Raw genomic sequence first — 12,426 nt, 5'->3', positions numbered from 1 at the left:
GGCACGGTCGGTGTCTTCGACTGGAGCGACCGGGGGAGGAGGCGCCGGCCATTCGGGTTCCTCGGGTCGGGGATTGGCACGGGCGGCCATGGACCGGGTGGTGACGCACGCCCAGTCCGGGATGCCTAACATCCCTAGGTGTTCTCTTCGTTCTACGGCTGCCCACGGAGAGCTTTCAAGGTCATTTCCCAGGAGGCAGTCTACGGGGGCATCATCTCGGACCGTCACCTTCAACATGCCAGAGACTCCTCCCCATTCGAAAGGGACGCAGGCCATCCGGCACAGACTCTCCGAGTTATCGGCTGAACGGACAGGGCAGAGAATGTTTGGTAGGAACTGTTCTGGGGTCACCAGGTGACAGCGGACGGCTGTTACACTGGCCCCGGTGTCACGGAGGGCTTCGGCCTGGCGTCCATTGATGCTCACCCATTGGCTGTACTTCCGGGTGTTAGCGGGTAGGGGGACCCGCGGGACCATGTCTTTCCCCCCCAAGCATGCTAGAGCCATGGCGGCTGGCTCCCATTCTTGATGCTCTTGCTCATATTCTTCCTGCTCTTCGGAGATCTGTTCTTCCCCCAGGGCAGCAGCAGCCACCTGGCGGGGTCTTGGGCTCTGGTACTGTGGGCAATTTGGGTCGTTTGCATAGTGGCCGACTCGTTGGCATCGGTGACACGTGACATTGGCTCTGTATCCCGGTCGTGCCGGGGTGCTGCCCCGGTTGGCCGGGGGGGTGGTGCTGGTAGCGGGGGCGGCCAGAGCGTTGTCTCTTCCTCGTCCTTGGCCCCCTCCTCCTCCTCGGGGACGGTGCTGACCGTGGTTGTTCCGGTTCTGTTCATAGGATCCATTTCGGCCCACTCTAGTGATTTCCCACCGGTCAGCCTCGGCTGCGAGCTGCCGTGGATCAGTCAATTTGCTGTCGAGGAGGTGCTGCCGGAGCTCAATGAAGCAGTTGTTTGATAGATGCTCCCACACCATGAGATTGAAGAGTTGTTCGTAAGTTGTGACATTGCTTCCTTTGATCCAGCCTTCGAAGGCTCGGCTAAAATAGTTCACGTAGTCCACCCAAGTTGTACCCGGGATGCGGGTGCAGTCTCGGAACCTCTGACGGTACATCTCGGGTGTGAGCCCATAGCGGGTGAGGAGGGCAGCTTTCATGTGGTCATAGGAGGTCATCAGATGGTCCGGGAGCTGTAGCAGGGCATCGCGGCCCTCATTGAGGAATCTCCCCCATAGACCGGCTCCCCAGTCGCTTCGATCGATCCGGTGAGCGGTCATAGCGATTTCGTAGGCCTTGAACCATTGCTGGATGTCGTCCTCTCGGAAGTATTCTCGCACGACATCCTTGGGGATGTGTACCTTCTTATCGGTTGTCCCTGCGGTGCGGGGTTGCTCGGGCACCCCTAATTCTTTGTTCTGTTTGCGTAAGTCTATCTCAGCTAATTTGCGCTCGTGTTCATATGCCAGTCTTTTTTCCTCAAGCTCCCTTTGTCTCTGTTTTTCCTCTCTTTCTTCTCGGAGACGCATATGTTCTAAGCTCAGTTTTTGTTCGGCCAACTTAAGTTCACTATCCATTTTGAGCCGGGCCATTTCTAGTTCATGTAGTCGCGTTCTTTCTCGTTCCTGGATCTCGTTTTGCGAGAGACCCGTTCTTCGCTCCTCGGGGGCCGTGGTGTCTTTTTCTACTGCTGCGGTATTTTGGTCCGGGGGTCTGACGGCCCCGGTTTCTGCCCAGGACTCCAGGGCATGCTTGAAATCATCTTTGGTACTTAGACCGGTGGTAGCGATACCTAGTTCGATGCAGAATTGTTTTAATTCACGATGGCTGTATTCTTCCAATTTCTCCATCTGAAATTTCTCGGTGGATCCGCTTTCTTTGGTTGTCATCGTGATTTCGTCGTGGGGTGAGCTACTCTCTGTACGATTATGCGGTGATTCGGATCGCGCCGCTGGCCACCAATGTTAGACGGACCGGGAGGGTCGGCCGAGGATAAGGGGAGAGGTCTCCGGGGAGAGCCGCCTCCAGCGATCGTACAGGCAAGTAACTTCCCCCCCACAGACGTACACCACACAAGGTTAAGGTTCAACGATACTTTATAGGCAATTCTTCAAGTACGGTAAAATGATACAAGGAGGTCTGGACTCAGGGGTCCCCTCGATTCTGGTCTCTGGATTGGGAAAAGGGTAGCGGGACAGTCTTGTTACCAATAGATGAAATAGCTCTCAATCCTCGAGCTCGGCGTTCTAGATGGTCGGGCCGCGGCGGAGCCAGCAGGTCCCGAGATGGATGAAGGAAGCGACGGTCCGCGGCGGAGCCAGCAGGTCCCGATGAAGATGGTAGTTACAAACGGTCCGCGGCCACGCCAGCAGGTCCCGACGACGATGAAGGTTACGAAGGTTGCGGCAGCGCCAGCAGGCAGGACGATAGTTCGCAAGGCAGGGCTACGGCAGCGCCAGTAGTCCGTCAAGGATGAGTTCTTCTCTGCGTCTCTCGACTCCAGGATACAACTGCCTTCCTGCTCTGGAGCTGCCCCAGTTATAGGGCTGATGCCCTTTGATGTCCGGACCCTCGCACTTGGAGGTCGGGAGGTCCGGGATGAGGGAGTTCAGACACCCAGCAGGGGGGTGGAGCCAGCGCCCGGGGAGGTTGGGGGCGAGCGGTACCTGGCGGGGGAGAGCCATCGACACCTCTTTCTCCCATTGACCTGCCAAGTAGTCCGCTCACCTCCTGGGTGGATGGTGGTGCCGGGATGTCGGAGGCCTGGCCAGGCCCAGGGTTAGGGTCGATCGGAGGCCACGCGGCCTCGTGGTGTAGTGTCCAAGATGGCGCCCAGGTTGGGCGCGCGGGCCAGTAGTGGATCAGGCCCACGAGGTCGATATGTTCAGAGGCAGGGGTCCCGGAGGGGACGGAAAACGTGAAGTGGTAGTGTGTGACACTGGAGGGACCGGGCTCGGGCCTGGTCGGGCAGAGGGGGAGCGGGCCCTTTATGTGGCCTGTCCAACAGTGACGATGCACCAAATCGCTGTCCAGAAAAAGTTAATTTTCGATGACTATATTCCTCATTCAGATCCTTCATTTGTGGGAGTAAGACGGTACTTGAGCACATTAAAAAGGCCTAGCTTAAGTTGGAAAAAATAATGACACCCTTGCACACAGCTCTGAGCTCAACTGAAAGAGACGACAGAAACTCATGCAGACAGAAACAGACCAAAAGTTTAGCTCCAGTGCGAGAGGTGGGAGCATCCGACTGAAAATGTACATTGTTGTGTGCCCGGGTTAGTTTACTACCATTGCAACTATAGGGCAATTTTGAGCTATATAATCAACTAGGTTAACTTTAACTCCCCTTTTCCGTCTTTCCTCCACCAAAGCTTACACTGCACCCACGTTACTACAAAGACTTGAGACGTTTTACTATTTTAAAAGGTTGAGGAAATGGGCCAGGGTCCAAAACAAAGTAATTTAGAAAGGCAGTTATTATACAAGTACCAAACAAAAATGCTCTCCACTAAACCAGATCTGAAATAAGATTTTAATTTTAAGTAACTAATGTTGATTAAACAAGAAATCATTTTTGGACATACTGCAAACAGAATAACCTAATGGTTTATGATTATGATTTCTGTGAGTATTTACATACAAGGCCTAGGCTTATCCGGACTTGCGACCACACAGTAGCTGGAAGTGGAAGATTAATTTTCTGTAGTTAATGAGCCTTCACTGGTTTAATCAAAAGTAACTCGCAGAAGGAAATTGAAATTAATAGTCCAATGTGAATAAATTGGTATTAAACATTGCATTGCTTCTGGATGCTCTCAAATTCTGTATTTATTTCTTCTTATGTACATACAGTTTACAATCAAGGACTAAAAAATTGCATCTTAAATCCTGAGACTGAATAGATCAGCAACTGCAACTATATTTCGTTTATATTTTGTTAGCTATGTGAGGTTCTCACTCAAGGTTTATGGCATGTTTTAAATAATTGTGAATTATGTATTTTTTGAAGAATGAATCGATGCCAGACAGTCTATGTCTTTTTTTAAAAAAAACAAAATACTGAAATGTTGTCAGTATAGGATGATTTTAACAAGCAATGTTTGAAACCGTATGTAGGACTATTGCTAAGTTGGGATAATCACGAATACATGTTAAAAACAAGCATTTGCAATCCAATAGGTCTTGCATTTTTTTAGAGTTAGAGCTATTGGCAATGTAATGTAAATGTTTTTTACTTATGTGTTTTGGAGTGGAGTGGATGTATGTGATGGCAATTGTGTGTTTTACATTGCATCTAAAAGAAAGCGCAGCCCATAGTTTTGGAGCAGAACCAAAGCTAAGCGCAAAGTCTATCCACATAATTGCACAGCAATATTTCACATCAGGGGCGCAAAGACAGTAAAGTAAAAGAAGACAGCTTGGAAAAAGAACCAAGAAGATCAACTGCTTACTTAGCATGAACATCGGAAAGCAACTTCGGTAGAAATCTCACTATGAAAAACAACATATTGCATTCACTCAACCAGCTGATTTAATGGTTTTAAATACAGCCTCCTTAAAAGAATGTCATCTTAAATTGTATTTGAACATAGGATTTTATCGAGCCCTTAATAAGCTTGATGAGAACAATTTTAAGTTTGGTGTTTGAGCTTCTTTGTATCTTTTAAAACGTGAAGTACCATAATGCTACTGAACAATAAAACCTGTGAGGGACTTAAGATAAACCACTATGGTTGGCAAATAAACCTTCAAAGACAAAGGATGCCACTTTCCACTAAATTTAAACATGCCGCCACTACCACTCAACTCAAATGAATACATAAAACAGCAAAAAATCTAATGTTTCACAACAATTAAACAACTCCGTGACTCTCACTATTTACTTATGTATTTATTTATAAACGAAGAACAATGTCACACAATTCAGAAAAGAAAAACAATGAAAATGCCATGTCTGCCGATGTGAAGCACGAATCCTCAAGAGAGACGTTGTGAAGGCTGGTATGCTCTCTTTATTCCATGACGATTATATCTCTTGCCCAATAAAATTACAATTTTTCCAAAAACACTAATTAGTTCATTTAGTGGCATCAGTAATATTTCAAGCGAATCTGTTACTACTGGTCAATCGGGTCGCTCTCTCTATCAACCGGAATAATTGCATCTCAGTGGTGAGAGTGGAAACTGCTTTATTGGAAGGCTCAGTGCCATGCACGTGGCCATATGTGCTATGCTGGTGCTCCCATATCCACCACACAGATGGCAATCTCGCTGGCTCACTTAGTTAGAAAAGGTGCCAATCGGTTTGCCAGACAGCCGATTAGATCTTCATCAATGTAAGTATACCTCATGCATATATTTTGACTGTCTCTTATTATTGGCGGATGTGCAGACTGAAAAGCAATAAAAATTGAAATAAAGCGGAGAAGGCTGCATCTAAGCTTAGATGTGGGCAGAATGTTTGTTAGTATCTCCGGACCAAGATGAGATTCTCTTTAAGTGGAAAACTCAAGAGCATAATCCCAGTAGAATACACATATCTGTCCTACATCTTTCTGTGACAGGAACAAGTCTGGAGAAGGCCACTGCCGAAGCCCGCGGCTTCGGAGGTGCACGCCAGCAGCAACCAGCTGACAGGATATCCCTACACCATTAAAATGGCATCAACAATAACGGCAGGGCTCATTGAAAACGCCTACATGCACTGTTGGGATAACAGTGGCATCAACACGGTGAGAAAGAGCATGGCTTGATGGCACATGCAGTCCCTAAAAAATTGTGCTACGGGTGTGCTTAGTGCATTTTAAAGGAAAACAGAAATACATATCTGGGAATTCAGTAAAACAGTATTTGAATTCTGCGACCTGTGAAAAGAAGAGGACAACAGTGGGATGAATGTGAATTTTATGGACTAAACAAACAGTGATGTGGGATAGGTGGGGCGTGGATTGTAGCACATGGGAGGAGGGGTGAGACGTAGCGGGAGGGGTGAGAGATGAGAGAAACAGGAAACAAAGAAGTAAAGTAGTCCCCCAAAAGCAAGGATATTGTTCTAGGGAAGTGCTCCAAGTGGGAGGAAACGGCAGACAAAAGGGAGAGACAAGAGGAAGGATTGACCACTAGCAAGCAAGGATTTTTTAAGGACACTTAGACAAATTAAAGCAGTAGGCGGGCTGTGAGCCCCACATAGAAGTATATAAAAGAGGTCTCTAATGCTAGACCTAACAATATGGAGAAGAATCAACAGGGGCCTCGAGGAAGGTTGTAGTAGAAATAGTAAGGCATTACCAGGATTTCTGCAGTACTTAATTTGTAAAAGGATAAGTTCTGGAGCCCACACTTGAAAGAAGCCTGCAGCCAGCACCATCAATGTCAGGGTGCTGAATACCAGGGCTGTGTAATCTTAATTCCACCTCATGCCTCTTTCATCCACCCCAAGACAATCCTGGTCTATTTATCTCACTCTTGCAGGTCATTTCTCAATCCTGCCTTTTCCCTTTGTTGCTGTTTTCAGTCTTTTATTCCATTCCTCTTTCCCCTTTTGAGTTTTTCTCTTTTTTTTTCCATTTGATCATAGTCTGTTGAGAGAAAATAATGCTGGTCGCCAAAAATGAGTGCCAGTGGGGCCTACCTGAAACTACTGGGTCAAATTAAGCACTGGATTTCTGTTAAAGAGAGCAAATTGCTGATTTCCACAACACTATGGAAGAGAATTCATGAGAAAAAAAGAGAAGGATTATGCAGAGCACATACCGTGGTATGTATAGAGAGGGGTATGTGGGGTTAGAAAGGGGCATCTACCTTAATGAAGAGCACAGGTAGGGACATGACCACCGTTGTTCTTCTGCGGCTTAGTTATAAGGCTAACCTGCCACACAAACAGGCTTTGAATTACCTTTGATTCGTGCTGGTTGCCTGTTAGGGCCAATTGTTTCTGAGCTGCTTGAGGATCTATTTTACTCTTTCTGTGGAATTGGTGGATTGGATGTACCTAAGTGAACATCAAAACTACGTGCACAGAATAAACAGTAACAGCATGTCCAACTGGGGGTGGGGTGGCATGCAGTAATGCAGCTCAGGGGACCATTTAACTGTGTATGCCAAAAAAGCATCTCAATGGGTTTAATGAGTTGTATGCAACAGGGAGTGCGCAGAGAGATTCAGATGTGCATATCCAGAAGAGACAGTGCTACTAAGTCTTCCAAGAGGAATGTGGCAGATGAGATCCTCAAACAGTGTGTTCAGATGGGACAGTGTCAAGGTTCACTTGAAGTAAGTAGATTTTGTGCTGCACGCCACGCTCAAACACATATTGATTTGAGACTGATTGCTTCTCTATTACCATCACAAAACGTTTAGCTGTACAGATATCATAATACTTAGACAAAGCATGGGCGAAGAGTGGGAAAGGACAAGGTGAAACATGGCTGAGAACCTTCCCGTTTTCAGAGGGACTATCGCAGATTGGCGTACTGCCCAATAGCTTCTGCCAGGAACGATCGTGGGTGGACAGATGGTTTGCATTTTGAGAACTTACTAACCTGGGTTTACCGAAGCCACTTAACACTACATTGTAGTTTGTAAAAATGTAACTATTTCAGCGACTTGATATGCAAATAGAACTACTAAACCGACTATTTTTTGTGAAATGTCTGAGATCTTGCAATAGACTAGATAAAAAGACCTGGCCAATTCATGCTGGCAATCTCACTCCCTTGCTAACACAGGAGTCTCCAGTTCTGTCTTAAACCACTACACTAAAGGTTCCTTTCTGGCTCAAGTTTTAAAATCCTAGAGTTCGTTTGAGGTCCACTTTGGATACATGTGTATGACAGAAGCAAAGGGAAGGGGTGTCAAAAAGTTACCTGACAGAAGAGGGACTAAAGAAATAGTGCAGAAAAATATACAATTAAATAATGTAATTCTATTTTGAACTTTCATAGGGCGAATTAATTATTCTTTGGTGACTATTAACGATAACATTTAATGGTGCTGGGTCTCCTGTGGAAAAGAGACGGAAATATCGAGTTATCACAAGCCAGAAATTTACATTTTAATTACCACCATGGTTCTGGTTTTGTGTTTAGGTACTTGTAGTTTGTGCCTCCTCACAAACCAAAACAATCACACCCTTTAAGAAAGCAGAAGTAAGAGAAACAGAAAAACAGTACGACTGGTATGGAGCAGATTGAGAACTGATTTTAGGTCATATATTTTTCAAGTTTACAAAAATACCAGTGAACCACAGGCTCCCGTTGTTTTGCTAATGTTGCATATGTGAAACTCAGCAGAGTGACAGCAATGGGTGGGGGGACGGGGACTCAATTTGTGCAGAATTTACATACGTTTAGACAGGTAATATTTATAAAATATGACTGTTTAGGGCAAATTAGATAAAGACACAAAAAGATAAGGAAACAACATTTCCAGGGTCAAAATTCAACTTGAGTAGGGATAGGGAGTTTTACTGGAACTAGAGGCCAACGTATCGGGGTTTGGAAATCTCCTGCACTGTAATAGAGAAAATAGCAGTACCATCGCAAACGTGCAATTTAACTCTAAATGCTGTTTTTATTCAACTGGGAAAACTGCTCGTTTTTGCTGGACTTTTACACACATCATGCCATTCTACCAAATCTCATGTACCTCAACTGGATCCACTAGATCCACTTTACAACACGTCAAACTGAATTTCTAGCAGGTCGTGAGTATATATATATATATATATATATATATATATATATGCAGAAGTGCTCTAATGAGAGCAAAACACTGTGTCCAGGGTTGCTTTTACTCATTTCAGGTTGGCTTGGTTGGTATTTTACCAATTCAAAGCTGTAATACTGTGCCTGGAGTGGTAAATGGCTTTTGTCATTTTACAGCTCTGCATAGACAGGAATGTGCTAATCCTATGCTTAAAGACTTTGCTGTAGAAATGGCAAAAGACTTTGTCCCTTTCTATCTCAGCATGGATGGCACTGTGCTAATCGATGCTTAAAGACTTTTATAGAAAAGCAGACATTTGAGGTGAGCAGATCTGGAGTGTCGCTGTTATTGAGGGGCCTCTATACAGGAGATGCTTTCCATCTGAGGTTCCGTGACAATTGTAAGTGGTGTTTTCGACTCGCACGAATATGGTCGAGTCTGGTATCTATGAACCGCAAATGACGAGTTTAGTAAGTATGTGCAGTTTCGCTGTGCTAACTTAAACCGTTCGTTTGTTATGTGGGTTTTTCATCTGTACCCACGGGTTCCATCTTAGATACGGCATCCATTTTGTCTCTTGCCCTCAAGTAGTCAGCGAACGGACGCTGTCCGCTTCGCGACCCTGGGACTCCCAAGATATTGGCGGAAGACACATGTTCTTTGTAAGTGTCTTTATGACGAGGGGGATGCTACTGTAAGGCAGGTGGCGCCGCTCGAGGCTCATCTTGCCTCACAGGCTTATTGTCTCAGCCGTGCATCTCATTAGGCACGTCCCTTTGATGCCTGTATCTCGTGCTTTCCGACACCTCCCCTTTTACACCCTTTCCGATCTCCCCACTGTCTCCGTCTTCCTTTGCACCTGTCTTTGTTCCTATTTCCGATCTACTTTACTGCTGATTGGAATTTGCTAATGGTGGGAAGATGGGTTTTTACAGTTGGGAGCCGCCAAATGTTTCCGCACTTATGATCCGGACCTCATGTGTTTGAAAGCGACCAAAGCGACCCCTCTGGGGGGTGATGGTGGGAACCGGGTTGTAAACTTTTGTGTACCATGTTGTCTTATGGGTAAAAACTGTATAAAAGGAGCGACTCCACAGAACCAATTTGAAGCAGTCTCCCCGAACTACACTCAATGTACTTCCTGTGACTTCTGTGTTCCCTGCAGAAAATAAACCTTGAATCTTTGACGTCAGAGGAAGTGTCCCGTGTCTCTGTGACTTGTACGCCGGAGCAGGTTACCCACGAAGGTTTCAGGTGTTGTGCCCTGGCACCGCTGGGTCCAAAAGAACCCAGTCCTTCACATCTAAACTAGAGAAAACCCAGAGTCTATGCTTTTATTGTTGCATAATTTATGCATTCATCTATGCCTGAAAGGGTATTGTTTTGATATTTGATATATATATTTACTTACACAAGGACTTTTGGCCTGTTATTTTGTCACTGCATGAAGCAATGGGTCTGCCCGCTTCGGCCACTGGCAAACTTCACTAGGAGTGACAGCATTCTGCTCTTTCACAAGGAGCATATCTACACACAATGTAGATTCGTTCAATGAACAGGATTACTATGGCAAGGAGTGCCTTCTGAGATCAAAAAATGTTTTGCTTATAGCCAATTTTTTAAAATATAATTGCGAGGATCTGACAGCATATCCAACAACTAAAGATTACAAAACCCATTCCAAACCAAAACAAACACAAATCTAAAAGCCAGAACAATTAGCTTTGTAAATGCGTGTCCTGCATGTTATTGGGCGGATGCGTTGTTCAGGCTGCTGTTAGGGGTTAGCATAGTTTGCAAACAGATGAATTGTTATGACTTTCAGGAAGTTACTATTGTGTCAAAATAATAAGTACATAACAATTTTAGTTAAACTCAACATGTTTTGCTTTCCACTGGGTGACCCATGGAAAATAGAAGACTGGTGTAACAAACGCGCATTTCTGAATGTAGCAACAAAGCCAAAAACGCTGACAGCATTCATATTTTTTTTTCTAAGTGGAAGCAGAATTCTGAACAGTTTGCAAGCCTCCTTTGGGTGGAGGACGCTTTTTCTATACTCTTCAATTTAAGGACAATAGACGAAAAATGTATCAAAACAAAGGCTCTACAGGGGTTATTAGATTGATTAATGCAGGTGTTTTTAGCGTTGTTGAGTTTCCTCGATTACGAAGATGGTAGGACACCTGTGTTTGTGTTTTCAAGCGGTAGAGGGTGACAGGGGTGAGGACCAGTTACCAACTTTCCCTAAAAGCAGTAGGTCTACTTTATTGACTTTGAAATCTCGTTAGATTTCGTCTTTGCGTTGCTTTCTTTCAGATAGATACACCACTTTAATGCACGTCAAGCACACTCTTTCTCGAAATCCCCATCTTAGGTGTTCCAAAACATTGGCATGTGTGTGACCCGTCAGCCCCTGAAATTTCGCATTCACCGTGGTAGTTTAATATGCTACAACGGTACTTTGTGGAATGTTAAAGAGGACTACAAATAAAATACGACAGTCCCTTTTAACAGAGGCTTTATCTCTGTGTATAAAGTGAGCTCCTAGAGCACCCCTTGTTATTACTTTTAAACGTAACATAACGTTCCTCAGCACCCAGGTGTTCGCCCCCTCCGGATGGACCCTTGGAGGAGACCAAGGAATTTAAGAACACTCGCGCTGTGGAGCGCGGCCTAACCCGGGGGTGAAGCCTCGGTGTTTCCTGACGCGGCTTCCCGCATGTGGGCTTAGGGCCCCGGGGCGAACGCGCGGCAGCCCGGGGCTCTCCAGGCCGCGGTCCCTGGGATACATGGCGGAGAAGGGGGGAATAAGGTACTCACCGGTCGCCCTCCGTCCCGTGTGGGGGGCTGGCGGGGTCCCGCCGCGGAGCCCGGAGCCTGTCTAAGGAGGAGCTCGATCCAATATGGCTGAGGCGGGCCTGCGCTGGGGAGCAGACTGTCCTGCACAGAGCCGAGACACAGCACAGGCCGAGGGAGGTACTGCAGCGGCGCACACACTGCCAAGAGCACAGCCAGGCACCCACTGAACGCAGGAGAGCGGCTGTGGTGGAAGAGGAGAAGGGATGGAGTGCACTGCATGGAGCCCCACAGATGCCGAGGAGCAAATGCTGCTGCATACACACTCTAGGAGCGCGGAGATTCCCGAGAAGTCATCCCGAAGCATGGGTCGCTTTGGCGTGGTGAACGGAATACAGATTCCCAAGAAAAAGTCACAGTATGCTCAAAGAGTCAACTGTGTTTGGGATCAATCAAGTTGGCTGTGACTTAAGGGCGACTTTTATATTTTTACATTACGGTTAGGGTTGATACGGATTGTGTTTTGAGTGTCTGCCATTTATTGCAGTGTTACACCTCTAATTGAACTTAGTACGTTTTTGTAACATGCACACGTCACTTTTTCCTCTTGCAACGTACCGTTTGCTACCTCTTGTATTTTGTTTGCTCTTGATACATGCACAATTGTCACTATTGCCTCATGTAACATAACGTTTGCTTTTGTAACATGCTCACTTGTAATTTTCTCCTCATGTATCATTACCGTTCCGTTCCTATTGTGAAGCGCTCTGACACCTTCGGGTAAAGTCCGCGCTATATAACGCACAAAAAAGAAAGGGTGACCAGACATTTCGGATTTCCCCGGACAGTCCCGGTTTTCGGTGGACTTTCCCGGTTCCACGACACTTTTCTCCATTTCAAAAATACATGTCCCGGTTTTTGTA

General features: G+C 46.0%; 1 protein-coding gene across 1 annotated transcript in view; it reads right to left on the bottom strand.

The window, feature by feature from the left end:
- The window catches only part of RNF2 (ring finger protein 2), a 202,483-nt gene extending 190,748 nt beyond the window's left edge, over positions 1-11,735 (bottom strand). Inside the window, exon 1 of the mRNA XM_086957121.1 lies at positions 11,528-11,735. The gene's annotated coding sequence lies outside the window, so the exon portion shown is untranslated. The remainder of the gene's footprint in view (positions 1-11,527) is intronic.
- Positions 11,736-12,426: the final 691 nt, after the last annotated feature.

This window comes from Lissotriton vulgaris, chromosome 1_1 (assembly GCF_964263255.1).
Source record: "Lissotriton vulgaris chromosome 1_1, aLisVul1.2, whole genome shotgun sequence".
NCBI lineage: Eukaryota > Metazoa > Chordata > Amphibia > Caudata > Salamandridae > Lissotriton > Lissotriton vulgaris.
The sequence above is the reverse complement of the archived record's forward strand: the minus strand, read 5'-3'. Positions and strand labels throughout refer to the sequence as shown.